The following is a 24,328-nucleotide window of genomic DNA, read 5'->3' on the forward strand; positions in this document are numbered from 1 at the left end:
ACATTCAATGCAGCATTGTAAAGAAATATGTAACATAGCAGGGGTGATAACTAGGTTCCAAATGAGCTCTCGGGACCACCAAGGCTATGAAATGAAAATCCATCCTGAAGCAGAACTGCACTAATATTTACTTTCTGTAACCTTGATATAAAACCTGCCCTCCTGAGATTTGTACCCTGTTCTAAGAAAGACCTGGATAAAAGATTTTAGGCTGTATGCAAGGGTTAAAAGTCAACACATGTTCATGATATCCCACAGGATTAGGAACAAGTACAGGGTGAAAATTGTGTATAAATGGAAATACAGTCTAAATCAACAGTGAACTACAGTAATATTCTTGACAAAAAATGTTTTCAGACCAACAACAAAAAAACAAGATGTTAAAGGCAAGGAAAAGAATTTCTTTTCCTTTTACACCTCTATAATAAAATTGTGTAAAGTATGTGATTGGCTCATTTAGAAGAGGCCCCGCCTTCGACATACAAAGGACTTCCAAGTTGTAAAATGTTTCACCTTATCCAGACCAGCTGAGCCAGGAACTTGTTTTGTTGTCTTTCAGAAGAGAAACTCACCAAGCAAAACTTTGTCAAAGTCAATTTACCATTATACAAAGTCTAAAGTCTCTTCAGAGACCAACAAAAATTGCCTCAGCTGACTATATTTCAAGTCATCCAGGCGGGGTATTGGGTTAAGTTTTCAACCAGCAATAATCACGTCTCAGTAGAACTTCATAGACTATGAAATTGCCTCTGCAAAAGGATACTGATGGACCCAATGAGTTTCAACTGGACCTTGTCCAACACTCACATCAAGCGTGGTACTTTCTCAACCTTCCTGTATGTACACTACTTTCCAGGCGCACATACTCTTCTTGTTGCACGTGATTGGCTCATTTAGAAGAGGCCCCGCCTTCTACATACAAAGGAAATCACCGCTGAATGGGAAATCTTAAATTGTTTGGGTAAAAGTCTTTCTCAGAAGGACATGAAGCAATTTGCTGAGTAAGTCGGGACTTCCAAGTTGTACAATGTTTCACCTTATCCAGACCAGCTGAGCCAGGAACTTGTGTTGTAGTCTTTCAGAAGAGAAACTCACCAAGCAAAACTTTGTCAAAGTCAATTTACCATTATACAAAGTGTAAAGTCTCTTCAGAAACCAACAAAAATTGCCTCAGCTGACTATATTTCAAGTCATCCAGACGGGGTATTGGGTTAAGTTTTCAACCAGCAATAATCACGTCTCAGTAGAACTTCATAGACTATGAAACTGCCTCTGCAAAAGGATACTGATGGACCCAATGAGTTTTAACTGGACCTTGTCCAACACTCACATCAAGCGTGGTACTTTCTCAACCTTCCTGTATGTACACTACTTTCCAGGCGCGAAAATGTTCTTGTTGCACGTGATTGGCTCATTTAGAAGAGGCCCCGCCTTCTACATACAAAGGAAATCACCGCTGAATGGGAAATCATAAATTGTTTGGGCAAAAGTCTTTCTCAGAAGGACAAGAAGCAATTTGCTGAGTAAATCGGGACTTCCAAGTTGTAAAATGTTTCACCTTATCCAGACCAGCTGAGCCAGGAACTTGTTTTGTTGTCTTTCAGAAGAGAAACTCACCAAGCAAAACTTTGTCAAAAAAAATTTACCATTATACAAAGTGTAAAGTCTCTTCAGAGACCAACAAAAATTGCCTCAGCTGACTATATTTCAAGTCATCCAGGCGGGGTATTGGGTTAAGTTTTCAACCAGCAATAATCACGTCTCAGTAGAACTTCATAGACTATGAAATTGCCTCTGCAAAAGGATACTGATGGACCCAATGAGTTTTAACTGGACCTTGTCCAACACTCACATCAAGCGTGGTACTTTCTCAACCTTCCTGTATGTACACTACTTTCCAGGTGCACATACTCTTCTTGTTGCACGTGATTGGCTCATTTAGAAGAGGCCCCGCATTCTACATACAAAGGAAATCACCGCTGAATGGGAAATCATAAATTGTTTGGGTAAAAGTCTTTCTCAGAAGGACAAGAAGCAATTTGCTGAGTAAATGGGGACTTCCAAGTTGTAAAATGTTTCACCTTATCCAGACCAGCTGAGCCAGTAACTTGTTTTGTTGTCTTTCAGAAGAGAAACTCACCAAGCCAAACTTTGTCAAAGTCAATTTACCATTATACAAAGTGTAAAGTCTCTTCAGAGACCAACAAAAATTGCCTCAGCTGACTATATTTCAAGTCATCCAGGCGGGGTATTGGGTTAAGTTTTCAACCAGCAATAATCACGTCTCAGTAGAACTTCATAGACTATGAAATTACCTCTGCAAAAGGATACTGATGGACCCAATGAGTTTTAACTGGACCTTGTCCAACACTCACATCAAGCGTGGTACTTTCTCAACCTTCCTGTATGTACACTACTTTCCAGGCGCGAAAATGTTCTTGTTGCACGTGATTGGCTCATTTAGAAGAGGCCCCGCCTTCTACATACAAAGGAAATCACCGCTGAATGGGAAATCATAAATTGTTTGGGCAAAAGTCTTTCTCAGAAGGACAAGAAGCAATTTGCTGAGTAAATCGGGACTTCCAAGTTGTAAAATGTTTCACCTTATCCAGACCAGCTGAGCCAGGAACTTGTTTTGTTGTCTTTCAGAAGAGAAACTCACCAAGCAAAACTTTGTCAAAAAAAATTTACCATTATACAAAGTGTAAAGTCTCTTCAGAGACCAACAAAAATTGCCTCAGCTGACTATATTTCAAGTCATCCAGGCGGGGTATTGGGTTAAGTTTTCAACCAGCAATAATCACGTCTCAGTAGAACTTCATAGACTATGAAATTGCCTCTGCAAAAGGATACTGATGGACCCAATGAGTTTTAACTGGACCTTGTCCAACACTCACATCAAGCGTGGTACTTTCTCAACCTTCCTGTATGTACACTACTTTCCAGGTGCACATACTCTTCTTGTTGCACGTGATTGGCTCATTTAGAAGAGGCCCCGCCTTCTACATACAAAGGAAATCACCGCTGAATGGGAAATCATAAATTGTTTGGGTAAAAGTCTTTCTCAGAAGGACAAGAAGCAATTTGCTGAGTAAATGGGGACTTCCAAGTTGTAAAATGTTTCACCTTATCCAGACCAGCTGAGCCAGTAACTTGTTTTGTTGTCTTTCAGAAGAGAAACTCACCAAGCAAAACTTTGTCAAAGTCAATTTACCATTATACAAAGTGTAAAGTCTCTTCAGAGACCAACAAAAATTGCCTCAGCTGACTATATTTCAAGTCATCCAGGCGGGGTATTGGGTTAAGTTTTCAACCAGCAATAATCACGTCTCAGTAGAACTTCATAGACTATGAAATTGCCTCTGCACAAGGATACTGATGGACCCAATGAGTTTTAACTGGACCTTGTCCAACACTCACATCAAGCGTGGTACTTTCTCAACCTTCCTGTATGTACACTACTTTCCAGGTGCACATACTCTTCTTGTTGCACGTGATTGGCTCATTTAGAAGAGGCCCCGCCTTCTACATACAAAGGAAATCACCGCTGAATGGGAAATCATAAATTGTTTGGGCAAAAGTCTTTCTCAGAAGGACAAGAAGCAATTTGCTGAGTAAATCGGGACTTCCAAGTTGTAAAATGTTTTGACTTATCCAGACCCGCTGAGCCAGGAACTTGTTTTGTTGTCTTTCAGAAGAGAAACTCACCAAGCAAAACTTTGTCAAAGTCAATTTACCATTATACAAAGCGTAAAGTCTCTTCAGAGACCAACAAAAATTGCCTCAGCTGACTATATTTCAAGTCATCCAGGCGGGGTATTGGGTTAAGTTTTCAACCAGCAATAATCACGTCTCAGTAGAACTTCATAGACTATGAAATTGCCTCTGCACAAGGATACTGATGGACCCAATGAGTTTTAACTGGACCTTGTCCAACACTCACATCAAGTGTGGTACTTTCTCAACCTTCCCGTATGTACATTACTTTCCAGGCGCGAAAATGTTCTTGTTGCACGTGATTGGCTCGTTTAGAAGAGGCCCCGCCTTCTACATACAAAGGAAATCACCGCTGAATGGGAAATCATAAATTGTTTGGGCAAAAGTCTTTCTCAGAAGGACATGAAGCAATTTGCTGAGTAAGTTGGGACTTCCAAGTTTTACAATGTTTCACCTTATCCAGACCAGCTGAGCCAGGAACTTGTTTTGTAGTCTTTCAGAAGCAAAATTTTGTCAAAGTCAATTTACCATTATACAAAGTGTAAAGTCTCTACAGAGACCAACAAAAATTGCCTCAGCTGACTATATTTCAAGTCATCCAGGCGGGGTATTGGGTTAAGTTTTCAACCAGCAATAATCACGTCTCAGTAGAACTTCATAGACTATGAAATTGCCTCTGCAAAAGGATACTGATGGACCTAATGAGTTTTAACTGGACCTTGTCCAACACTCACATCAAGCGTGGTACTTTCTCAACCTTCCTGTATGTACACTACTTTCCAGGCGCGAAAATGTTCTTGTTGCATGTGATTGGCTCATTTAGAAGAGGCCCCGCCTTCTACATACAAAGGAAATCACCGCTGAATGGGAAATCATAAATTGTTTGGGCAAAAGTCTTTCTCAGAAGGACATGAAGCAATTTGCTGAGTAAGTCGGGACTTCCAAGTTGTACAATGTTTCACCTTATCCAGACCAGCTGAGCCAGGAACTTGTTTTGTAGTCTTTCAGAAGAGAAACTCACCAAGCAAAATTTTGTCAAAGTCAATTTACCATTATACAAACTGTAAAGTCTCTTCAGAGACCAACAAAAATTGCCTCAGCTGACTATATTTCAAGAAATCCAGGCGGGGTATTGGGTTAAGTTTTCAACCAGCAATAATCACGTCTCAGTAAAACTTCATAGACTATGAAATTGCCTCTGCAAAAGGATACTGATGGACCTAATGAGTTTTAACTGGACCTTGTCCAACACTCACATCAAGCGTGGTACTTTCTCAACCTTCCTGTATGTACACTACTTTCCAGGTGCACATACTCTTCTTGTTGCACGTGATTGGCTCATTTAGAAGAGGCCCCGCCTTCTACATACAAAGGAAATCACCGCTGAATGGGAAATCTTAAATTGTTTGGGTAAAAGTCTTTCTCAGAAGGACATGAAGCAATTTGCTGAGTAAGTCGGGACTTCCAAGTTGTACAATGTTTCACCTTATCCAGACCAGCTGAGCCAGGAACTTGTTTTGTAGTCTTTCAGAAGAGAAACTCACCAAGCAAAATTTTGTCAAAGTCAATTTACCATTATACAAACTGTAAAGTCTCTTCAGAGACCAACAAAAATTGCCTCAGCTGACTATATTTCAAGTCATCCAGGCGGGGTATTGGGTTAAGTTTTCAACCAGCAATAATCACGTCTCAGTAAAACTTCATAGACTATGAAATTGCCTCTGCAAAAGGATACTGATGGACCTAATGAGTTTGAACTGGACCTTGTCCAACACTCACATCAAGCGTGGTACTTTCTCAACCTTCCTGTATGTACACTACTTTCCAGGTGCACATACTCTTCTTGTTGCACGTGATTGGCTCATTTAGAAGAGGCCCCGCCTTCTACATACAAAGGAAATCACCGCTGAATGGGAAATCTTAAATTGTTTGGGCAAAAGTCTTTCTCAGAAGGACAAGAAGCAATTTGCTGAGTAAATCGGGACTTCCAAGTTGTAAAATGTTTCACCTTATCCAGACCAGCTGAGCCAGGAACTTGTTTTGTTGTCTTTCAGAAGAGAAACTCACCAAGCAAAACTTTGTCAAAGTTAATTTACCATTAAACAAAGTGTAAAGTCTCTTCAGAGACCAACAAAAATTGCCTCAGCTGACTATATTTCAAGTCATCCAGGCGGGGTATTGGGTTAAGTTTTCAACCAGCAATAATCACGTCTCAGTACAACTTCATAGACTATGAAATTGCCTCTGCAAAAGGATACTGATGGACCCAATGAGTTTTAACTGGACCTTGTCCAACACTCACATCAAGCGTGGTACTTTCTCAACCTTCCTGTATGTACACTACTTTCCAGCTGCACATACTCTTCTTGTTGCACGTGATTGGCTCATTTAGAAGAGGCCCCGCCTTCTACATACAAAGGAAATCACAGCTGAATGGGAAATCTTAAATTGTTTGGGCAAAAGTCTTTCTCAGAAGGACAAGAAGCAATTTGCTGAGTAAATCGGGACTTCCAAGTTGTAAAATGTTTCACCTTATCCAGACCAGCTGAGCCAGGAACTTGTTTTGTTGTCTTTCAGAAGAGAAACTCACCAAGCAAAACTTTGTCAAAGTTAATTTACCATTATACAAAGTGTAAAGTCTCTTCAGAGACCAACAAAAATTGCCTCAGCTGACTATATTTCAAGTCATCCAGGCGGGGTATTGGGTTAAGTTTTCAACCAGCAATAATCACGTCTCAGTAGAACTTCATAGACTATGAAATTGCCTCTGCACAAGGATACTGATGGACCCAATGAGTTTTAACTGGACCTTGTCCAACACTCACATCAAGCGTGGTACTTTCTCAACCTTCCTGTATGTACACTACTTTCCAGGTGCACATACTCTTCTTGTTGCACGTGATTGGCTCATTTAGAAGAGGCCCCGCCTTCTACATACAAAGGAAATCACCGCTGAATGGGAAATCATAAATTGTTTGGGTAAAAGTCTTTCTCAGAAGGACAAGAAGCAATTTGCTGAGTAAATGGGGACTTCCAAGTTGTACAATGTTTCACCTTATCCAGACCAGCTGAGCCAGGAACTTGTTTTGTTGTCTTTCAGAAGAGAAACTCACCAAGCAAAACTTTGTCAAAGTCAATTTACCATTATACAAAGCGTAAAGTCTCTTCAGAGACCAACAAAAATTGCCTCAGCTGACTATATTTCAAGTCATCCAGGCGGGGTATTGGGTTAAGTTTTCAACCAGCAATAATCACGTCTCAGTAGAACTTCATAGACTATGAAATTGCCTCTGCACAAGGATACTGATGGACCCAATGAGTTTTAACTGGACCTTGTCCAACACTCACATCAAGCGTGGTACTTTCTCAACCTTCCTGTATGTACATTACTTTCCAGGCGCGAAAATGTTCTTGTTGCACGTGATTGGCTCGTTTAGAAGAGGCCCCGCCTTCTACATACAAAGGAAATCACCGCTGAATGGGAAATCATAAATTGTTTGGGCAAAAGTCTTTCTCAGAAGGACATGAAGCAATTTGCTGAGTAAGTTGGGACTTCCAAGTTTTACAATGTTTCACCTTATCCAGACCAGCTGAGCCAGGAACTTGTTTTGTAGTCTTTCAGAAGAGAAACTCACCAAGCAAAATTTTGTCAAAGTCAATTTACCATTATACAAAGTGTAAAGTCTCTACAGAGACCAACAAAAATTGCCTCAGTTGACTATATTTCAAGACATCCAGGCGGGGTATTGGGTTAAGTTTTCAACCAGCAATAATCACGTCTCAGTAAAACTTCATAGACTACGAAATTGCCTCTGCAAAAGGATACTGATGGACCTAATGAGTTTTAACTGGACCTTGTCCAACACTCACATCAAGCGTGGTACTTTCTCAACCTTCCTGTATGTACACTACTTTCCAGGCGCGAAAATGTTCTTGTTGCATGTGATTGGCTCATTTAGAAGAGGCCCCGCCTTCTACATACAAAGGAAATCACCGCTGAATGGGAAATCATAAATTGTTTGGGCAAAAGTCTTTCTCAGAAGGACATGAAGCAATTTGCTGAGTAAGTTGGGACTTCCAAGTTGTACAATGTTTCACCTTATCCAGACCAGCTGAGCCAGGAACTTGTTTTGTCGTCTTTCAGAAGAGAAACTCACCAAGCAAAATTTTGTCAAAGTCAATTTACCATTATACAAACTGTAAAGTCTCTTCAGAGACCAACAAAAATTGCCTCAGCTGACTATATTTCAAGTCATCCAGGCGGGGTATTGGGTTAAGTTTTCAACCAGCAATAATCACGTCTCAGTAAAACTTCATAGACTATGAAATTGCCTCTGCAAAAGGATACTGATGGACCTAATGAGTTTTAACTGGACCTTGTCCAACACTCACATCAAGCGTGGTACTTTCTCAACCTTCCTGTATGTACACTACTTTCCAGGCGCGAAAATGTTCTTGTTGCACGTGATTGGCTCATTTAGAAGAGGCCCCGCCTTCTACATACAAAGGAAATCAACGCTGAATGGGAAATCATAAATTGTTTGGGCAAAAGTCTTTCTCAGAAGGACAAGAAGCAATTTGCTGAGTAAATCGGGACTTCCAAGTTGTAAAATGTTTTACCTTATCCAGACCAGCTGAGCCAGGAACTTGTTTTGTTGTCTTTCAGAAGAGAAACTCACCAAGCAAAACTTTGTCAAAATAAATTTACCATTATACAAAGTGTAAAGTCTCTTCAGAGACCAACAAAAATTGCCTCAGCTGACTATATTTCAAGTCATCCAGGCGGGGTATTGGGTTAAGTTTTCAACCAGCAATAATCACGTCTCAGTAGAACTTCATAGACTATGAAATAGCCTCTGCAAAAGGATACTGATGGACCCAATGAGTTTTAACTGGACCTTGTCCAACACTCACATCAAGCGTGGTACTTTCTCAACCTTCCTGTATGTACACTACTTTCCAGGCGCGATAATGTTCTTGTTGCATGTGATTGGCTCATTTAGAAGAGGCCCCGCCTTCTAAATACAAAGGAAATCACCGCTGAATGGGAAATCATAAATTGTTTGGGCAAAAGTCTTTCTCAGAAGGACAAGAAGCAATTTGCTGAGTAAATCGGGACTTCCAAGTTGTAAAATGTTTCACCTTATCCAGACCAGCTGAGCCAGGAACTTGTTTTGTTGTCTTTCAGAAGAGAAACTCACCAAGCAAAACTTTGTCAAAGTTAATTTACCATTAAACAAAGTGTAAAGTCTCTTCAGAGACCAACAAAAATTGCCTCAGCTGACTATATTTCAAGTCATCCAGGCGGGGTATTGGGTTAAGTTTTCAACCAGCAATAATCACGTCTCAGTAGAACTTCATAGACTATGAAATTGCCTCTGCAAAAGGATACTGATGGACCCAATGAGTTTTAACTGGACCTTGTCCAACACTCACATCAAGCGTGGTACTTTCTCAACCTTCCTGTATGTACACTACTTTCCAGGTGCACATACTCTTCTTGTTGCACGTGATTGGCTCATTTAGAAGAGGCCCCGCCTTCTACATACAAAGGAAATCACCGCTGAATGGGAAATCTTAAATTGTTTGGGTAAAAGTCTTTCTCAGAAGGACAAGAAGCAATTTGCTGAGTAAATGGGGACTTCCAAATTGTACAATGTTTCACCTTATCCAGACCAGCTGAGCCAGGAACTTGTTTTGTTGTCTTTCAGAAGAGAAACTCACCAAGCAAAACTTTGTCAAAGTCAATTTACCATTATACAAAGTGTAAAGTCTCTTCAGAGACCAACAAAAATTGCCTCAGCTGACTATATTTCAAGTCATCCAGGCGGGGTATTGGGTTAAGTTTTCAACCAGCAATAATCACGTCTCAGTAGAACTTCATAGACTATGAAATTGCCTCTGCAAAAGGATACTCATTGACCCAATGAGTTTTAACTGGACCTTGTCCAACACTCACATCAAGCGTGGTACTTTCTCAACCTTCCTGTATGTACACTACTTTCCAGGTGCACATACTCTTCTTGTTGCACGTGATTGGCTCATTTAGAAGAGGCCCCGCCTTCTACATACAAAGGAAATCACCGCTGAATGGGAAATCTTAAATTGTTTGGGTAAAAGTCTTTCTCAGAAGGACATGAAGCAATTTGCTGAGTAAGTCGGGACTTCCAAGTTGTACAATGTTTCACCTTATCCAGACCAGCTGAGCCAGGAACTTGTTTTGTCGTCTTTCAGAAGAGAAACTCACCAAGCAAAATTTTGTCAAAGTCAATTTACCATTATACAAACTGTAAAGTCTCTTCAGAGACCAACAAAAATTGCCTCAGCTGACTATATTTCAAGTCATCCAGGCGGGGTATTGGGTTAAGTTTTCAACCAGCAATAATCACGTCTCAGTAGAACTTCATAGACTATGAAATTGCCTCTGCACAAGGATACTGATGGACCTAATGAGTTTTAACTGGACCTTGTCCAACACTCACATCAAGCGTGGTACTTTCTCAACCTTCCTGTATGTACACTACTTTCCAGGCGCGATAATGTTCTTGTTGCATGTGATTGGCTCATTTAGAAGAGGCCCCGCCTTCTAAATACAAAGGAAATCACCGCTGAATGGGAAATCATAAATTGTTTGGGCAAAAGTCTTTCTCAGAAGGACAAGAAGCAATTTGCTGAGTAAATCGGGACTTCCAAGTTGTAAAATGTTTCACCTTATCCAGACCAGCTGAGCCAGGAACTTGTTTTGTTGTCTTTCAGAAGAGAAACTCACCAAGCAAAACTTTGTCAAAGTTAATTTACCATTAAACAAAGTGTAAAGTCTCTTCAGAGACCAACAAAAATTGCCTCAGCTGACTATATTTCAAGTCATCCAGGCGGGGTATTGGGTTAAGTTTTCAACCAGCAATAATCACGTCTCAGTAGAACTTCATAGACTATGAAATTGCCTCTGCAAAAGGATACTGATGGACCCAATGAGTTTTAACTGGACCTTGTCCAACACTCACATCAAGCGTGGTACTTTCTCAACCTTCCTGTATGTACACTACTTTCCAGGTGCACATACTCTTCTTGTTGCACGTGATTGGCTCATTTAGAAGAGGCCCCGCCTTCTACATACAAAGGAAATCACCGCTGAATGGGAAATCTTAAATTGTTTGGGTAAAAGTCTTTCTCAGAAGGACAAGAAGCAATTTGCTGAGTAAATGGGGACTTCCAAATTGTACAATGTTTCACCTTATCCAGACCAGCTGAGCCAGGAACTTGTTTTGTTGTCTTTCAGAAGAGAAACTCACCAAGCAAAACTTTGTCAAAGTCAATTTACCATTATACAAAGTGTAAAGTCTCTTCAGAGACCAACAAAAATTGCCTCAGCTGACTATATTTCAAGTCATCCAGGCGGGGTATTGGGTTAAGTTTTCAACCAGCAATAATCACGTCTCAGTAGAACTTCATAGACTATGAAATTGCCTCTGCAAAAGGATACTGATGGACCTAATGAGTTTTAACTGGACCTTGTCCAACACTCACATCAAGCGTGGTACTTTCTCAACCTTCCTGTATGTACACTACTTTCCAGGTGCACATACTCTTCTTGTTGCACGTGATTGGCTCATTTAGAAGAGGCCCCGCCTTCTACATACAAAGGAAATCACCGCTGAATGGGAAATCTTAAATTGTTTGGGTAAAAGTCTTTCTCAGAAGGACATGAAGCAATTTGCTGAGTAAGTCGGGACTTCCAAGTTGTACAATGTTTCACCTTATCCAGACCAGCTGAGCCAGGAACTTGTTTTGTAGTCTTTCAGAAGAGAAACTCACCAAGCAAAACTTTGTCAAAATAAATTTACCATTATACAAAGTGTAAAGTCTCTTCAGAGACCAACAAAAATTGCCTCAGCTGACTATATTTCAAGTCATCCAGGCGGGGTATTGGGTTAAGTTTTCAACCAGCAATAATCACGTCTCAGTAGAACTTCATAGACTATGAAATTGCCTCTGCAAAAGGATACTGATGGACCCAATGAGTTTTAACTGGACCTTGTCCAACACTCACATCAAGCGTGGTACTTTCTCAACCTTCCTGTATGTACACTACTTTCCAGGCGCGAAAATGTTCTTGTTGCATGTGATTGGCTCATTTAGAAGAGGCCCCGCCTTCTACATACAAAGGAAATCACCGCTGAATGGGAAATCTTAAATTGTTTGGGTAAAAGTCTTTCTCAGAAGGACAAGAAGCAATTTGCTGAGTAAATGGGGACTTCCAAATTGTACAATGTTTCACCTTATCCAGACCAGCTGAGCCAGGAACTTGTTTTGTTGTCTTTCAGAAGAGAAACTCACCAAGCAAAACTTTGTCAAAGTCAATTTACCATTATACAAAGTGTAAAGTCTCTTCAGAGACCAACAAAAATTGCCTCAGCTGACTATATTTCAAGTCATCCAGGCGGGGTATTGGGTTAAGTTTTCAACCAGCAATAATCACGTCTCAGTAAAACTTCATAGACTATGAAATTGCCTCTGCAAAAGGATACTGATGGACCCAATGAGTTTTAACTGGACCTTGTCCAACACTCACATCAAGCGTGGTACTTTCTCAACCTTCCTGTATGTACACTACTTTCCAGGCGCGAAAATGTTCTTGTTGCACGTGATTGGCTCATTTAGAAGAGGCCCCGCCTTCTACATACAAAGGAAATCACCGCTGAATGGGAAATCATAAATTGTTTGGGCAAAAGTCTTTCTCAGAAGGACAAGAAGCAATTTGCTGAGTAAATCGGGACTTCCAAGTTGTAAAATGTTTCACCTTATCCAGACCAGCTGAGCCAGGAACTTGTTTTGTTGTCTTTCAGAAGAGAAACTCACCAAGCAAAACTTTGTCAAAGTTAATTTACCATTATACAAAGTGTAAAGTCTCTTCAGAGACCAACAAAAATTGCCTCAGCTGACTATATTTCAAGTCATCCAGGCGGGGTATTGGGTTAAGTTTTCAACCAGCAATAATCACGTCTCAGTAGAACTTCATAGACTATGAAATTGCCTCTGCAAAAGGATACTGATGGACCCAATGAGTTTTAACTGGACCTTGTCCAACACTCACATCAAGCGTGGTACTTTCTCAACCTTCCTGTATGTACACTACTTTCCAGGTGCACATACTCTTCTTGTTGCACGTGATTGGCTCATTTAGAAGAGGCCCCGCCTTCTACATACAAAGGAAATCACCGCTGAATGGGAAATCTTAAATTGTTTGGGTAAAAGTCTTTCTCAGAAGGACAAGAAGCAATTTGCTGAGTAAATGGGGACTTCCAAATTGTACAATGTTTCACCTTATCCAGACCAGCTGAGCCAGGAACTTGTTTTGTTGTCTTTCAGAAGAGAAACTCACCAAGCAAAACTTTGTCAAAGTCAATTTACCATTATACAAAGTGTAAAGTCTCTTCAGAGACCAACAAAAATTGCCTCAGCTGACTATATTTCAAGTCATCCAGGCGGGGTATTGGGTTAAGTTTTCAACCAGCAATAATCACGTCTCAGTAGAACTTCATAGACTATGAAATTGCCTCTGCACAAGGATACTGATGGACCCAATGAGTTTTAACTGGACCTTGTCCAACACTCACATCAAGCGTGGTACTTTCTCAACCTTCCTGTATGTACACTACTTTCCAGGCGCGAAAATGTTCTTGTTGCATGTGATTGGCTCATTTAGAAGAGGCCCCGCCTTCTACATACAAAGGAAATCACCGCTGAATGGGAAATCATAAATTGTTTGGGCAAAAGTCTTTCTCAGAAGGACATGAAGCAATTTGCTGAGTAAGTTGGGACTTCCAAGTTGTACAATGTTTCACCTTATCCAGACCAGCTGAGCCAGGAACTTGTTTTGTCGTCTTTCAGAAGAGAAACTCACCAAGCAAAATTTTGTCAAAGTCAATTTACCATTATACAAACTGTAAAGTCTCTTCAGAGACCAACAAAAATTGCCTCAGCTGACTATATTTCAAGTCATCCAGGCGGGGTATTGGGTTAAGTTTTCAACCAGCAATAATCACGTCTCAGTAGAACTTCATAGACTATGAAATTGCCTCTGCAAAAGGATACTGATGGACCCAATGAGTTTTAACTGGACCTTGTCCAACACTCACATCAAGCGTGGTACTTTCTCAACCTTCCTGTATGTACACTACTTTCCAGGTGCACATACTCTTCTTGTTGCACGTGATTGGCTCATTTAGAAGAGGCCCCGCCTTCTACATACAAAGGAAATCACCGCTGAATGGGAAATCTTAAATTGTTTGGGTAAAAGTCTTTCTCAGAAGGACAAGAAGCAATTTGCTGAGTAAATGGGGACTTCCAAATTGTACAATGTTTCACCTTATCCAGACCAGCTGAGCCAGGAACTTGTTTTGTTGTCTTTCAGAAGAGAAACTCACCAAGCAAAACTTTGTCAAAGTCAATTTACCATTATACAAAGTGTAAAGTCTCTTCAGAGACCAACAAAAATTGCCTCAGCTGACTATATTTCAAGTCATCCAGGCGGGGTATTGGGTTAAGTTTTCAACCAGCAATAATCACGTCTCAGTAGAACTTCATAGACTATGAAATTGCCTCTGCAAAAGGATACTCATTGACCCAATGAGTTTTAACTGGACCTTGTCCAACACTCACATCAAGCGTGGTACTTTCTCAACCTTCCTGTATGTACACTACTTTCCAGGTGCACATACTCTTCTTGTTGCACGTGATTGGCTCATTTAGAAGAGGCCCCGCCTTCTACATACAAAGGAAATCACCGCTGAATGGGAAATCTTAAATTGTTTGGGTAAAAGTCTTTCTCAGAAGGACATGAAGCAATTTGCTGAGTAAGTCGGGACTTCCAAGTTGTACAATGTTTCACCTTATCCAGACCAGCTGAGCCAGGAACTTGTTTTGTCGTCTTTCAGAAGAGAAACTCACCAAGCAAAATTTTGTCAAAGTCAATTTACCATTATACAAACTGTAAAGTCTCTTCAGAGACCAACAAAAATTGCCTCAGCTGACTATATTTCAAGTCATCCAGGCGGGGTATTGGGTTAAGTTTTCAACCAGCAATAATCACGTCTCAGTAGAACTTCATAGACTATGAAATTGCCTCTGCACAAGGATACTGATGGACCTAATGAGTTTTAACTGGACCTTGTCCAACACTCACATCAAGCGTGGTACTTTCTCAACCTTCCTGTATGTACACTACTTTCCAGGCGCGATAATGTTCTTGTTGCATGTGATTGGCTCATTTAGAAGAGGCCCCGCCTTCTAAATACAAAGGAAATCACCGCTGAATGGGAAATCATAAATTGTTTGGGCAAAAGTCTTTCTCAGAAGGACAAGAAGCAATTTGCTGAGTAAATCGGGACTTCCAAGTTGTAAAATGTTTCACCTTATCCAGACCAGCTGAGCCAGGAACTTGTTTTGTTGTCTTTCAGAAGAGAAACTCACCAAGCAAAACTTTGTCAAAGTTAATTTACCATTAAACAAAGTGTAAAGTCTCTTCAGAGACCAACAAAAATTGCCTCAGCTGACTATATTTCAAGTCATCCAGGCGGGGTATTGGGTTAAGTTTTCAACCAGCAATAATCACGTCTCAGTAGAACTTCATAGACTATGAAATTGCCTCTGCAAAAGGATACTGATGGACCCAATGAGTTTTAACTGGACCTTGTCCAACACTCACATCAAGCGTGGTACTTTCTCAACCTTCCTGTATGTACACTACTTTCCAGGTGCACATACTCTTCTTGTTGCACGTGATTGGCTCATTTAGAAGAGGCCCCGCCTTCTACATACAAAGGAAATCACCGCTGAATGGGAAATCTTAAATTGTTTGGGTAAAAGTCTTTCTCAGAAGGACAAGAAGCAATTTGCTGAGTAAATGGGGACTTCCAAATTGTACAATGTTTCACCTTATCCAGACCAGCTGAGCCAGGAACTTGTTTTGTTGTCTTTCAGAAGAGAAACTCACCAAGCAAAACTTTGTCAAAGTCAATTTACCATTATACAAAGTGTAAAGTCTCTTCAGAGACCAACAAAAATTGCCTCAGCTGACTATATTTCAAGTCATCCAGGCGGGGTATTGGGTTAAGTTTTCAACCAGCAATAATCACGTCTCAGTAGAACTTCATAGACTATGAAATTGCCTCTGCAAAAGGATACTGATGGACCTAATGAGTTTTAACTGGACCTTGTCCAACACTCACATCAAGCGTGGTACTTTCTCAACCTTCCTGTATGTACACTACTTTCCAGGTGCACATACTCTTCTTGTTGCACGTGATTGGCTCATTTAGAAGAGGCCCCGCCTTCTACATACAAAGGAAATCACCGCTGAATGGGAAATCTTAAATTGTTTGGGTAAAAGTCTTTCTCAGAAGGACATGAAGCAATTTGCTGAGTAAGTCGGGACTTCCAAGTTGTACAATGTTTCACCTTATCCAGACCAGCTGAGCCAGGAACTTGTTTTGTAGTCTTTCAGAAGAGAAACTCACCAAGCAAAACTTTGTCAAAATAAATTTACCATTATACAAAGTGTAAAGTCTCTTCAGAGACCAACAAAAATTGCCTCAGCTGACTATATTTCAAGTCATCCAGGCGGGGTATTGGGTTAAGTTTTCAACCAGCAATAATCACGTCTCAGTAGAACTTCATAGACTATGAAATTGCCTCTGCAAAAGGATACTGATGGACCCAATGAGTTTTAACTGGACCTTGTCCAACACTCACATCAAGCGTGGTACTTTCTCAACCTTCCTGTATGTACACTACTTTCCAGGCGCGAAAATGTTCTTGTTGCATGTGATTGGCTCATTTAGAAGAGGCCCCGCCTTCTACATACAAAGGAAATCACCGCTGAATGGGAAATCTTAAATTGTTTGGGTAAAAGTCTTTCTCAGAAGGACAAGAAGCAATTTGCTGAGTAAATGGGGACTTCCAAATTGTACAATGTTTCACCTTATCCAGACCAGCTGAGCCAGGAACTTGTTTTGTTGTCTTTCAGAAGAGAAACTCACCAAGCAAAACTTTGTCAAAGTCAATTTACCATTATACAAAGTGTAAAGTCTCTTCAGAGACCAACAAAAATTGCCTCAGCTGACTATATTTCAAGTCATCCAGGCGGGGTATTGGGTTAAGTTTTCAACCAGCAATAATCACGTCTCAGTAAAACTTCATAGACTATGAAATTGCCTCTGCAAAAGGATACTGATGGACCCAATGAGTTTTAACTGGACCTTGTCCAACACTCACATCAAGCGTGGTACTTTCTCAACCTTCCTGTATGTACACTACTTTCCAGGCGCGAAAATGTTCTTGTTGCACGTGATTGGCTCATTTAGAAGAGGCCCCGCCTTCTACATACAAAGGAAATCACCGCTGAATGGGAAATCATAAATTGTTTGGGCAAAAGTCTTTCTCAGAAGGACAAGAAGCAATTTGCTGAGTAAATCGGGACTTCCAAGTTGTAAAATGTTTCACCTTATCCAGACCAGCTGAGCCAGGAACTTGTTTTGTTGTCTTTCAGAAGAGAAACTCACCAAGCAAAACTTTGTCAAAGTTAATTTACCATTATACAAAGTGTAAAGTCTCTTCAGAGACCAACAAAAATTGCCTCAGCTGATTATATTTCAAGTCATCCAGGCGGGGTATTGGGTTAAGTTTTCAACCAGCAATAATCACGTCTCAGTAGAACTTCATAGACTATGAAATTGCCTCTGCAAAAGGATACTGATGGACCCAATGAGTTTTAACTGGACCTTGTCCAACACTCACATCAAGCGTGGTACTTTCTCAACCTTCCTGTATGTACACTACTTTCCAGGTGCACATACTCTTCTTGTTGCACGTGATTGGCTCATTTAGAAGAGGCCCCGCCTTCTACATACAAAGGAAATCACCGCTGAATGGGAAATCTTAAATTGTTTGGGTAAAAGTCTTTCTCAGAAGGACAAGAAGCAATTTGCTGAGTAAATGGGGACTTCCAAATTGTACAATGTTTCACCTTATCCAGACCAGCTGAGCCAGGAACTTGTTTTGTTGTCTTTCAGAAGAGAAACTCACCAAGCAAAACTTTGTCAAAGTCAATTTACCATTATACAAAGTGTAAAGTCTCTTCAGAGACCAACAAAAATTGCCTCAGCTGACTATATTTCAAGTCATCCAGGCGGGGTATTGGGTTAAGTTTTCAACCAGCAATAATCACGTCTCAGTAGAACTTCATAGACTATGAAATTGCCTCTGCACAAGGATACTGATGGACCCAATGAGTTTTAACTGGACCTTGTCCAACACTCACATCAAGCGTGGTACTTTCTCAACCTTCCTGTATGTACACTACTTTCCAGGCGCGAAAATGTTCTTGTTGCATGTGATTGGCTCATTTAGAAGAGGCCCCGCCTTCTACATACAAAGGAAATCACCGCTGAATGGGAAATCATAAATTGTTTGGGCAAAAGTCTTTCTCAGAAGGACATGAAGCAATTTGCTGAGTAAGTCGGGACTTCCAAGTTGTACAATGCTTCACCTTATCCAGACCAGCTGAGCCAGGAACTTGTTTCATAGTCTTTCAGAAGAGAAACTCACCAAGCAAAATTTTGTCAAAGTCAATTTACCATTATACAAACTGTAAAGTCTCTTCAGAGACCAACAAAAATTGCCTCAGCTGACTATATTTCAAGTCATCCAGGCGGGGTATTGGGTTAAGTTTTCAACCAGCAATAATCACGTCTCAGTAAAACTTCATAGACTATGAAATTGCCTCTGCAAAAGGATACTGATGGACCTAATGAGTTTTAACTGGACCTTGTCCAACACTCACATCAAGCGTGGTACTTTCTCAACCTTCCTGTATGTACACTACTTTCCAGGTGCACATACTCTTCTTGTTGCACGTGATTGGCTCATTTAGAAGAGGCCCCGCCTTCTACATACAAAGGAAATCACCGCTGAATGGGAAATCTTAAATTGTTTGGGTAAAAGTCTTTCTCAGAAGGACATGAAGCAATTCGCTGAGTAAGTCGGGACTTCCAAGTTGTACAATGTTTCACCTTATCCAGACCAGCTGAGCCAGGAACTTGTTTTGTAGTCTTTCAGAAGAGAAACTCACCAAGCAAAATTTTGTCAAAGTCAATTTACCATTATACAAACTGTAAAGTCTCTTCAGAGACCAACAAAAATTGCCTCAGCTGACTATATTTCAAGTCATCCAGGCGGGGTATTGGGTTAAGTTTTCAACCAGCAATAATCACGTCTCAGTAAAACTTCATAGACTATGAAATTGCCTCTGCAAAAGGATACTGATGGACCTAATGAGTTTGAACTGGACCTTGTCCAACACTCACATCAAGCGTGGTACTTTCTCAACCTTCCTGTATGTACACTACTTTCCAGGTGCACATACTCTTCTTGTTGCACGTGATTGGCTCATTTAGAAGAGGCCCCGCCTTCTACATACAAAGGAAATCACCGCTGAATGGGAAATCTTAAATTGTTTGGGCAAAAGTCTTTCTCAGAAGGACAAGAAGCAATTTGCTGAGTAAATGGGGACTTCCAAGTTGTAAAATGTTTCACCTTATCCAGACCAGCTGAGCCAGGAACTTGTTTTGTTGTCTTTCAGAAGAGAAACTCACCAAGCAAAACTTTGTCAAAGTTAATTTACCATTAAACAAAGTGTAAAGTCTCTTCAGAGACCAACAAAAATTGCCTCAGCTGACTATATTTCAAGTCATCCAGGCGGGGTATTGGGTTAAGTTTTCAACCAGCAATAATCACGTCTCAGTAGAACTTCATAGACTATGAAATTGCCTCTGCAAAAGGATACTGATGGACCCAATGAGTTTTAACTGGACCTTGTCCAACACTCACATCAAGCGTGGTACTTTCTCAACCTTCCTGTATGTACACTACTTTCCAGCTGCACATACTCTTCTTGTTGCACGTGATTGGCTCATTTAGAAGAGGCCCCGCCTTCTACATACAAAGGAAATCACAGCTGAATGGGAAATCTTAAATTGTTTGGGCAAAAGTCTTTCTCAGAAGGACAAGAAGCAATTTGCTGAGTAAATCGGGACTTCCAAGTTGTAAAATGTTTCACCTTATCCAGACCAGCTGAGCCAGGAACTTGTTTTGTTGTCTTTCAGAAGAGAAACTCACCAAGCAAAACTTTGTCAAAGTTAATTTACCATTATACAAAGTGTAAAGTCTCTTCAGAGACCAACAAAAATTGCCTCAGCTGACTATATTTCAAGTCATCCAGGCGGGGTATTGGGTTAAGTTTTCAACCAGCAATAATCACGTCTCAGTAGAACTTCATAGACTATGAAATTGCCTCTGCACAAGGATACTGATGGACCCAATGAGTATTAACTGGACCTTGTCCAACACTCACATCAAGCGTGGTACTTTCTCAACCTTCCTGTATGTACACTACTTTCCAGGTGCACATACTCTTCTTGTTGCACGTGATTGGCTCATTTAGAAGAGGCCCCGCCTTCTACATACAAAGGAAATCACCGCTGAATGGGAAATCATAAATTGTTTGGGTAAAAGTCTTTCTCAGAAGGACAAGAAGCAATTTGCTGAGTAAATGGGGACTTCCAAGTTGTACAATGTTTCACCTTATCCAGACCAGCTGAGCCAGGAACTTGTTTTGTTGTCTTTCAGAAGAGAAACTCACCAAGCAAAACTTTGTCAAAGTCAATTTACCATTATACAAAGCGTAAAGTCTCTTCAGAGACCAACAAAAATTGCCTCAGCTGACTATATTTCAAGTCATCCAGGCGGGGTATTGGGTTAAGTTTTCAACCAGCAATAATCACGTCTCAGTAGAACTTCATAGACTATGAAATTGCCTCTGCACAAGGATACTGATGGACCCAATGAGTTTTAACTGGACCTTGTCCAACACTCACATCAAGCGTGGTACTTTCTCAACCTTCCTGTATGTACATTATTTTCCAGGCGCGAAAATGTTCTTGTTGCACGTGATTGGCTCGTTTAGAAGAGGCCCCGCCTTCTACATACAAAGGAAATCACCGCTGAATGGGAAATCATAAATTGTTTGGGCAAAAGTCTTTCTCAGAAGGACATGAAGCAATTTGCTGAGTAAGTTGGGACTTCCAAGTTTTACAATGTTTCACCTTATCCAGACCAGCTGAGCCAGGAACTTGTTTTGTAGTCTTTCAGAAGAGAAACTCACCAAGCAAAATTTTGTCAAAGTCAATTTACCATTATACAAAGTGTAAAGTCTCTACAGAGACCAACAAAAATTGCCTCAGTTGACTATATTTGAAGACATCCAGGCGGGGTATTGGGTTAAGTTTTCAACCAGCAATAATCACGTCTCAGTAAAACTTCATAGACTATGAAATTGCCTCTGCAAAAGGATACTGATGGACCTAATGAGTTTTAACTGGACCTTGTCCAACACTCACATCAAGCGTGGTACTTTCTCAACCTTCCTGTATGTACACTACTTTCCAGGCGCGAAAATGTTCTTGTTGCACGTGATTGGCTCATTTAGAAGAGGCCCCGCCTTCTACATACAAAGGAAATCAACGCTGAATGGGAAATCATAAATTGTTTGGGCAAAAGTCTTTCTCAGAAGGACAAGAAGCAATTTGCTGAGTAAATCGGGACTTCCAAGTTGTAAAATGTTTTACCTTATCCAGACCAGCTGAGCCAGGAACTTGTTTTGTTGTCTTTCAGAAGAGAAACTCACCAAGCAAAACTTTGTCAAAATAAATTTACCATTATACAAAGTGTAAAGTCTCTTCAGAGACCAACAAAAATTGCCTCAGCTGACTATATTTCAAGTCATCCAGGCGGGGTATTGGGTTAAGTTTTCAACCAGCAATAATCACGTCTCAGTAGAACTTCATAGACTATGAAATTGCCTCTGCAAAAGGATACTGATGGACCCAATGAGTTTTAACTGGACCTTGTCCAACACTCACATCAAGCGTGGTACTTTCTCAACCTTCCTGTATGTACACTACTTTCCAGGTGCACATACTCTTCTTGTTGCACGTGATTGGCTCATTTAGAAGAGGCCCCGCCTTCTACATACAAAGGAAATCACAGCTGAATGGGAAATCTTAAATTGTTTGGGTAAAAGTCTTTCTCAGAAGGACATGAAGCAATTTGCTGAGTAAGTCGGGACTTCCAAGTTGTACAATGTTTCACCTTATCCAGACCAGCTGAGCCAGGAACTTGTTTTGTCGTCTTTCAGAAGAGAAACTCACCAAGCAAAATTTTGTCAAAGTCAATTTACCATTATACAAACTGTAAAGTCTCTTCAGAGACCAACAAAAATTGCCTCAGCTGACTATATTTCAAGTCATCCAGGCGGGGTATTGGGTTAAGTTTTCAACCAGCAATAATCACGTCTCAGTAGAACTTCATAGACTATAAAATTGCCTCTGCACAAGGATACTGATGGACCTAATGAGTTTTAACTGGACCTTGTCCAACACTCACATCAAGCGTGGTACTTTCTCAACCTTCCTGTATGTACACTACTTTCCAGGCGCGATAATGTTCTTGTTGCATGTGATTGGCTCATTTAGAAGAGGCCCCGCCTTCTAAATACAAAGGAAATCACCGCTGAATGGGAAATCATAAATTGTTTGGGCAAAAGTCTTTCTCAGAAGGACAAGAAGCAATTTGCTGAGTAAATCGGGACTTCCAAGTTGCCAGGAACTTGTTTTGTTGTCTTTCAGAAGAGAAACTCACCAAGCAAAACTTTGTCAAAGTTAATTTACCATTAAACAAAGTGTAAAGTCTCTTCAGAGACCAACAAAAATTGCCTCAGCTGACTATATTTCAAGTCATCCAGGCGGGGTATTGGGTTAAGTTTTCAACCAGCAATAATCACGTCTCAGTAGAACTTCATAGACTATGAAATTGCCTCTGCAAAAGGATACTGATGGACCTAATGAGTTTTAACTGGACCTTGTCCAACACTCACATCAAGCGTGGTACTTTCTCAACCTTCCTGTATGTACACTACTTTCCAGGTGCACATACTCTTCTTGTTGCACGTGATTGGCTCATTTAGAAGAGGCCCCGCCTTCTACATACAAAGGAAATCACCGCTGAATGGGAAATCTTAAATTGTTTGGGTAAAAGTCTTTCTCAGAAGGACATGAAGCAATTTGCTGAGTAAGTCGGGACTTCCAAGTTGTACAATGTTTCACCTTATCCAGACCAGCTGAGCCAGGAACTTGTTTTGTAGTCTTTCAGAAGAGAAACTCACCAAGCAAAACTTTGTCAAAATAAATTTACCATTATACAAAGTGTAAAGTCTCTTCAAGAGACCAACAAAAATTGCCTCAGCTGACTATATTTCAAGTCATCCAGGCGGGGTATTGGGTTAAGTTTTCAACCAGCAATAATCACGTCTCAGTAGAACTTCATAGACTATGAAATTGCCTCTGCAAAAGGATACTGATGGACCCAATGAGTTTTAACTGGACCTTGTCCAACACTCACATCAAGCGTGGTACTTTCTCAACCTTCCTGTATGTACACTACTTTCCAGGCGCGAAAATGTTCTTGTTGCATGTGATTGGCTCATTTAGAAGAGGCCCCGCCTTCTACATACAAAGGAAATCACCGCTGAATGGGAAATCTTAAATTGTTTGGGTAAAAGTCTTTCTCAGAAGGACAAGAAGCAATTTGCTGAGTAAATGGGGACTTCCAAATTGTACAATGTTTCACCTTATCCAGACCAGCTGAGCCAGGAACTTGTTTTGTTGTCTTTCAGAAGAGAAACTCACCAAGCAAAACTTTGTCAAAGTCAATTTACCATTATACAAAGTGTAAAGTCTCTTCAGAGACCAACAAAAATTGCCTCAGCTGACTATATTTCAAGTCATCCAGGCGGGGTATTGGGTTAAGTTTTCAACCAGCAATAATCACGTCTCAGTAAAACTTCATAGACTATGAAATTGCCTCTGCAAAAGGATACTGATGGACCCAATGAGTTTTAACTGGACCTTGTCCAACACTCACATCAAGCGTGGTACTTTCTCAACCTTCCTGTATGTACACTACTTTCCAGGCGCGAAAATGTTCTTGTTGCACGTGATTGGCTCATTTAGAAGAGGCCCCGCCTTCTACATACAAAGGAAATCACCGCTGAATGGGAAATCATAAATTGTTCGGGCAAAAGTCTTTCTCAGAAGGACAAGAAGCAATTTGCTGAGTAAATCGGGACTTCCAAGTTGTAAAATGTTTCACCTTATCCAGACCAGCTGAGCCAGGAACTTGTTTTGTTGTCTTTCAGAAGAGAAACTCACCAAGCAAAACTTTGTCAAAGTTAATTTACCATTATACAAAGTGTAAAGTCTCTTCAGAGACCAACAAAAATTGCCTCAGCTGACTATATTTCAAGTCATCCAGGCGGGGTATTGGGTTAAGTTTTCAACCAGCAATAATCACGTCTCAGTAGAACTTCATAGACTATGAAATTGCCTCTGCAAAAGGATACTGATGGACCCAATGAGTTTTAACTGGACCTTGTCCAACACTCACATCAAGCGTGGTACTTTCTCAACCTTCCTGTATGTACACTACTTTCCAGGTG

The 24,328-nt window shown here is 40.6% G+C and overlaps 46 non-coding genes across 46 annotated transcripts; all 46 read right to left on the reverse strand.

Moving 5' to 3' along the window:
• Positions 1–620: 620 nt before the first annotated feature.
• Positions 621–761, reverse strand: LOC141011341 (U4 spliceosomal RNA). The gene has a single exon (XR_012180311.1). It is a non-coding gene; the product is annotated as a U4 spliceosomal RNA (small nuclear RNA).
• A 382-nt stretch (positions 762–1,143) lies between these two features.
• LOC141011270 (U4 spliceosomal RNA) lies at positions 1,144–1,284 on the reverse strand. Its single transcript, XR_012180242.1, has one exon. It is a non-coding gene; the product is annotated as a U4 spliceosomal RNA (small nuclear RNA).
• Positions 1,285–1,665: 381 nt separating this feature from the next.
• LOC141011342 (U4 spliceosomal RNA) lies at positions 1,666–1,806 on the reverse strand. The gene has a single exon (XR_012180312.1). It is a non-coding gene; the product is annotated as a U4 spliceosomal RNA (small nuclear RNA).
• Positions 1,807–2,188: 382 nt separating this feature from the next.
• LOC141011261 (U4 spliceosomal RNA) lies at positions 2,189–2,329 on the reverse strand. Its single transcript, XR_012180233.1, has one exon. It is a non-coding gene; the product is annotated as a U4 spliceosomal RNA (small nuclear RNA).
• A 381-nt stretch (positions 2,330–2,710) lies between these two features.
• LOC141011345 (U4 spliceosomal RNA) lies at positions 2,711–2,851 on the reverse strand. The gene has a single exon (XR_012180314.1). It is a non-coding gene; the product is annotated as a U4 spliceosomal RNA (small nuclear RNA).
• Positions 2,852–3,233: 382 nt separating this feature from the next.
• On the reverse strand, positions 3,234–3,374 carry LOC141011254 (U4 spliceosomal RNA). The gene has a single exon (XR_012180227.1). It is a non-coding gene; the product is annotated as a U4 spliceosomal RNA (small nuclear RNA).
• A 382-nt stretch (positions 3,375–3,756) lies between these two features.
• Positions 3,757–3,897, reverse strand: LOC141011266 (U4 spliceosomal RNA). Its single transcript, XR_012180238.1, has one exon. It is a non-coding gene; the product is annotated as a U4 spliceosomal RNA (small nuclear RNA).
• Positions 3,898–4,264: 367 nt separating this feature from the next.
• On the reverse strand, positions 4,265–4,405 carry LOC141011260 (U4 spliceosomal RNA). The gene has a single exon (XR_012180232.1). It is a non-coding gene; the product is annotated as a U4 spliceosomal RNA (small nuclear RNA).
• A 381-nt stretch (positions 4,406–4,786) lies between these two features.
• Positions 4,787–4,927, reverse strand: LOC141011271 (U4 spliceosomal RNA). Its single transcript, XR_012180243.1, has one exon. It is a non-coding gene; the product is annotated as a U4 spliceosomal RNA (small nuclear RNA).
• Positions 4,928–5,309: 382 nt separating this feature from the next.
• Positions 5,310–5,450, reverse strand: LOC141011325 (U4 spliceosomal RNA). Its single transcript, XR_012180296.1, has one exon. It is a non-coding gene; the product is annotated as a U4 spliceosomal RNA (small nuclear RNA).
• Positions 5,451–5,832: 382 nt separating this feature from the next.
• On the reverse strand, positions 5,833–5,973 carry LOC141011262 (U4 spliceosomal RNA). Its single transcript, XR_012180234.1, has one exon. It is a non-coding gene; the product is annotated as a U4 spliceosomal RNA (small nuclear RNA).
• Positions 5,974–6,355: 382 nt separating this feature from the next.
• LOC141011277 (U4 spliceosomal RNA) lies at positions 6,356–6,496 on the reverse strand. The gene has a single exon (XR_012180249.1). It is a non-coding gene; the product is annotated as a U4 spliceosomal RNA (small nuclear RNA).
• Positions 6,497–6,878: 382 nt separating this feature from the next.
• LOC141011288 (U4 spliceosomal RNA) lies at positions 6,879–7,019 on the reverse strand. Its single transcript, XR_012180260.1, has one exon. It is a non-coding gene; the product is annotated as a U4 spliceosomal RNA (small nuclear RNA).
• Positions 7,020–7,400: 381 nt separating this feature from the next.
• On the reverse strand, positions 7,401–7,541 carry LOC141011268 (U4 spliceosomal RNA). Its single transcript, XR_012180240.1, has one exon. It is a non-coding gene; the product is annotated as a U4 spliceosomal RNA (small nuclear RNA).
• Positions 7,542–7,922: 381 nt separating this feature from the next.
• LOC141011326 (U4 spliceosomal RNA) lies at positions 7,923–8,063 on the reverse strand. The gene has a single exon (XR_012180297.1). It is a non-coding gene; the product is annotated as a U4 spliceosomal RNA (small nuclear RNA).
• A 381-nt stretch (positions 8,064–8,444) lies between these two features.
• Positions 8,445–8,585, reverse strand: LOC141011263 (U4 spliceosomal RNA). Its single transcript, XR_012180235.1, has one exon. It is a non-coding gene; the product is annotated as a U4 spliceosomal RNA (small nuclear RNA).
• A 381-nt stretch (positions 8,586–8,966) lies between these two features.
• On the reverse strand, positions 8,967–9,107 carry LOC141011346 (U4 spliceosomal RNA). The gene has a single exon (XR_012180315.1). It is a non-coding gene; the product is annotated as a U4 spliceosomal RNA (small nuclear RNA).
• Positions 9,108–9,489: 382 nt separating this feature from the next.
• LOC141011347 (U4 spliceosomal RNA) lies at positions 9,490–9,630 on the reverse strand. The gene has a single exon (XR_012180316.1). It is a non-coding gene; the product is annotated as a U4 spliceosomal RNA (small nuclear RNA).
• Positions 9,631–10,012: 382 nt separating this feature from the next.
• Positions 10,013–10,153, reverse strand: LOC141011300 (U4 spliceosomal RNA). The gene has a single exon (XR_012180271.1). It is a non-coding gene; the product is annotated as a U4 spliceosomal RNA (small nuclear RNA).
• A 381-nt stretch (positions 10,154–10,534) lies between these two features.
• Positions 10,535–10,675, reverse strand: LOC141011348 (U4 spliceosomal RNA). Its single transcript, XR_012180317.1, has one exon. It is a non-coding gene; the product is annotated as a U4 spliceosomal RNA (small nuclear RNA).
• A 382-nt stretch (positions 10,676–11,057) lies between these two features.
• On the reverse strand, positions 11,058–11,198 carry LOC141011349 (U4 spliceosomal RNA). Its single transcript, XR_012180318.1, has one exon. It is a non-coding gene; the product is annotated as a U4 spliceosomal RNA (small nuclear RNA).
• A 382-nt stretch (positions 11,199–11,580) lies between these two features.
• LOC141011350 (U4 spliceosomal RNA) lies at positions 11,581–11,721 on the reverse strand. Its single transcript, XR_012180319.1, has one exon. It is a non-coding gene; the product is annotated as a U4 spliceosomal RNA (small nuclear RNA).
• A 381-nt stretch (positions 11,722–12,102) lies between these two features.
• LOC141011328 (U4 spliceosomal RNA) lies at positions 12,103–12,243 on the reverse strand. The gene has a single exon (XR_012180298.1). It is a non-coding gene; the product is annotated as a U4 spliceosomal RNA (small nuclear RNA).
• A 381-nt stretch (positions 12,244–12,624) lies between these two features.
• Positions 12,625–12,765, reverse strand: LOC141011351 (U4 spliceosomal RNA). Its single transcript, XR_012180320.1, has one exon. It is a non-coding gene; the product is annotated as a U4 spliceosomal RNA (small nuclear RNA).
• Positions 12,766–13,147: 382 nt separating this feature from the next.
• On the reverse strand, positions 13,148–13,288 carry LOC141011312 (U4 spliceosomal RNA). The gene has a single exon (XR_012180282.1). It is a non-coding gene; the product is annotated as a U4 spliceosomal RNA (small nuclear RNA).
• Positions 13,289–13,669: 381 nt separating this feature from the next.
• LOC141011352 (U4 spliceosomal RNA) lies at positions 13,670–13,810 on the reverse strand. Its single transcript, XR_012180321.1, has one exon. It is a non-coding gene; the product is annotated as a U4 spliceosomal RNA (small nuclear RNA).
• A 382-nt stretch (positions 13,811–14,192) lies between these two features.
• On the reverse strand, positions 14,193–14,333 carry LOC141011353 (U4 spliceosomal RNA). Its single transcript, XR_012180322.1, has one exon. It is a non-coding gene; the product is annotated as a U4 spliceosomal RNA (small nuclear RNA).
• A 382-nt stretch (positions 14,334–14,715) lies between these two features.
• On the reverse strand, positions 14,716–14,856 carry LOC141011316 (U4 spliceosomal RNA). The gene has a single exon (XR_012180287.1). It is a non-coding gene; the product is annotated as a U4 spliceosomal RNA (small nuclear RNA).
• Positions 14,857–15,237: 381 nt separating this feature from the next.
• Positions 15,238–15,378, reverse strand: LOC141011354 (U4 spliceosomal RNA). The gene has a single exon (XR_012180323.1). It is a non-coding gene; the product is annotated as a U4 spliceosomal RNA (small nuclear RNA).
• Positions 15,379–15,760: 382 nt separating this feature from the next.
• On the reverse strand, positions 15,761–15,901 carry LOC141011356 (U4 spliceosomal RNA). The gene has a single exon (XR_012180325.1). It is a non-coding gene; the product is annotated as a U4 spliceosomal RNA (small nuclear RNA).
• Positions 15,902–16,283: 382 nt separating this feature from the next.
• LOC141011357 (U4 spliceosomal RNA) lies at positions 16,284–16,424 on the reverse strand. Its single transcript, XR_012180326.1, has one exon. It is a non-coding gene; the product is annotated as a U4 spliceosomal RNA (small nuclear RNA).
• Positions 16,425–16,805: 381 nt separating this feature from the next.
• Positions 16,806–16,946, reverse strand: LOC141011329 (U4 spliceosomal RNA). Its single transcript, XR_012180299.1, has one exon. It is a non-coding gene; the product is annotated as a U4 spliceosomal RNA (small nuclear RNA).
• Positions 16,947–17,327: 381 nt separating this feature from the next.
• On the reverse strand, positions 17,328–17,468 carry LOC141011269 (U4 spliceosomal RNA). The gene has a single exon (XR_012180241.1). It is a non-coding gene; the product is annotated as a U4 spliceosomal RNA (small nuclear RNA).
• Positions 17,469–17,850: 382 nt separating this feature from the next.
• Positions 17,851–17,991, reverse strand: LOC141011317 (U4 spliceosomal RNA). Its single transcript, XR_012180288.1, has one exon. It is a non-coding gene; the product is annotated as a U4 spliceosomal RNA (small nuclear RNA).
• Positions 17,992–18,372: 381 nt separating this feature from the next.
• LOC141011330 (U4 spliceosomal RNA) lies at positions 18,373–18,513 on the reverse strand. The gene has a single exon (XR_012180300.1). It is a non-coding gene; the product is annotated as a U4 spliceosomal RNA (small nuclear RNA).
• A 382-nt stretch (positions 18,514–18,895) lies between these two features.
• On the reverse strand, positions 18,896–19,036 carry LOC141011331 (U4 spliceosomal RNA). The gene has a single exon (XR_012180301.1). It is a non-coding gene; the product is annotated as a U4 spliceosomal RNA (small nuclear RNA).
• Positions 19,037–19,418: 382 nt separating this feature from the next.
• Positions 19,419–19,559, reverse strand: LOC141011358 (U4 spliceosomal RNA). The gene has a single exon (XR_012180327.1). It is a non-coding gene; the product is annotated as a U4 spliceosomal RNA (small nuclear RNA).
• A 382-nt stretch (positions 19,560–19,941) lies between these two features.
• Positions 19,942–20,082, reverse strand: LOC141011318 (U4 spliceosomal RNA). The gene has a single exon (XR_012180289.1). It is a non-coding gene; the product is annotated as a U4 spliceosomal RNA (small nuclear RNA).
• A 382-nt stretch (positions 20,083–20,464) lies between these two features.
• Positions 20,465–20,605, reverse strand: LOC141011319 (U4 spliceosomal RNA). Its single transcript, XR_012180290.1, has one exon. It is a non-coding gene; the product is annotated as a U4 spliceosomal RNA (small nuclear RNA).
• A 381-nt stretch (positions 20,606–20,986) lies between these two features.
• On the reverse strand, positions 20,987–21,127 carry LOC141011264 (U4 spliceosomal RNA). The gene has a single exon (XR_012180236.1). It is a non-coding gene; the product is annotated as a U4 spliceosomal RNA (small nuclear RNA).
• A 381-nt stretch (positions 21,128–21,508) lies between these two features.
• Positions 21,509–21,649, reverse strand: LOC141011360 (U4 spliceosomal RNA). Its single transcript, XR_012180328.1, has one exon. It is a non-coding gene; the product is annotated as a U4 spliceosomal RNA (small nuclear RNA).
• Positions 21,650–22,031: 382 nt separating this feature from the next.
• On the reverse strand, positions 22,032–22,172 carry LOC141011340 (U4 spliceosomal RNA). The gene has a single exon (XR_012180310.1). It is a non-coding gene; the product is annotated as a U4 spliceosomal RNA (small nuclear RNA).
• A 349-nt stretch (positions 22,173–22,521) lies between these two features.
• LOC141011361 (U4 spliceosomal RNA) lies at positions 22,522–22,662 on the reverse strand. Its single transcript, XR_012180329.1, has one exon. It is a non-coding gene; the product is annotated as a U4 spliceosomal RNA (small nuclear RNA).
• Positions 22,663–23,044: 382 nt separating this feature from the next.
• LOC141011265 (U4 spliceosomal RNA) lies at positions 23,045–23,186 on the reverse strand. The gene has a single exon (XR_012180237.1). It is a non-coding gene; the product is annotated as a U4 spliceosomal RNA (small nuclear RNA).
• A 381-nt stretch (positions 23,187–23,567) lies between these two features.
• Positions 23,568–23,708, reverse strand: LOC141011333 (U4 spliceosomal RNA). The gene has a single exon (XR_012180303.1). It is a non-coding gene; the product is annotated as a U4 spliceosomal RNA (small nuclear RNA).
• A 381-nt stretch (positions 23,709–24,089) lies between these two features.
• LOC141011249 (U4 spliceosomal RNA) lies at positions 24,090–24,230 on the reverse strand. The gene has a single exon (XR_012180222.1). It is a non-coding gene; the product is annotated as a U4 spliceosomal RNA (small nuclear RNA).
• Positions 24,231–24,328: the final 98 nt, after the last annotated feature.

Source organism: Pagrus major, chromosome 16, assembly GCF_040436345.1.
Source record: "Pagrus major chromosome 16, Pma_NU_1.0".
Taxonomy (NCBI): domain Eukaryota; kingdom Metazoa; phylum Chordata; class Actinopteri; order Spariformes; family Sparidae; genus Pagrus; species Pagrus major.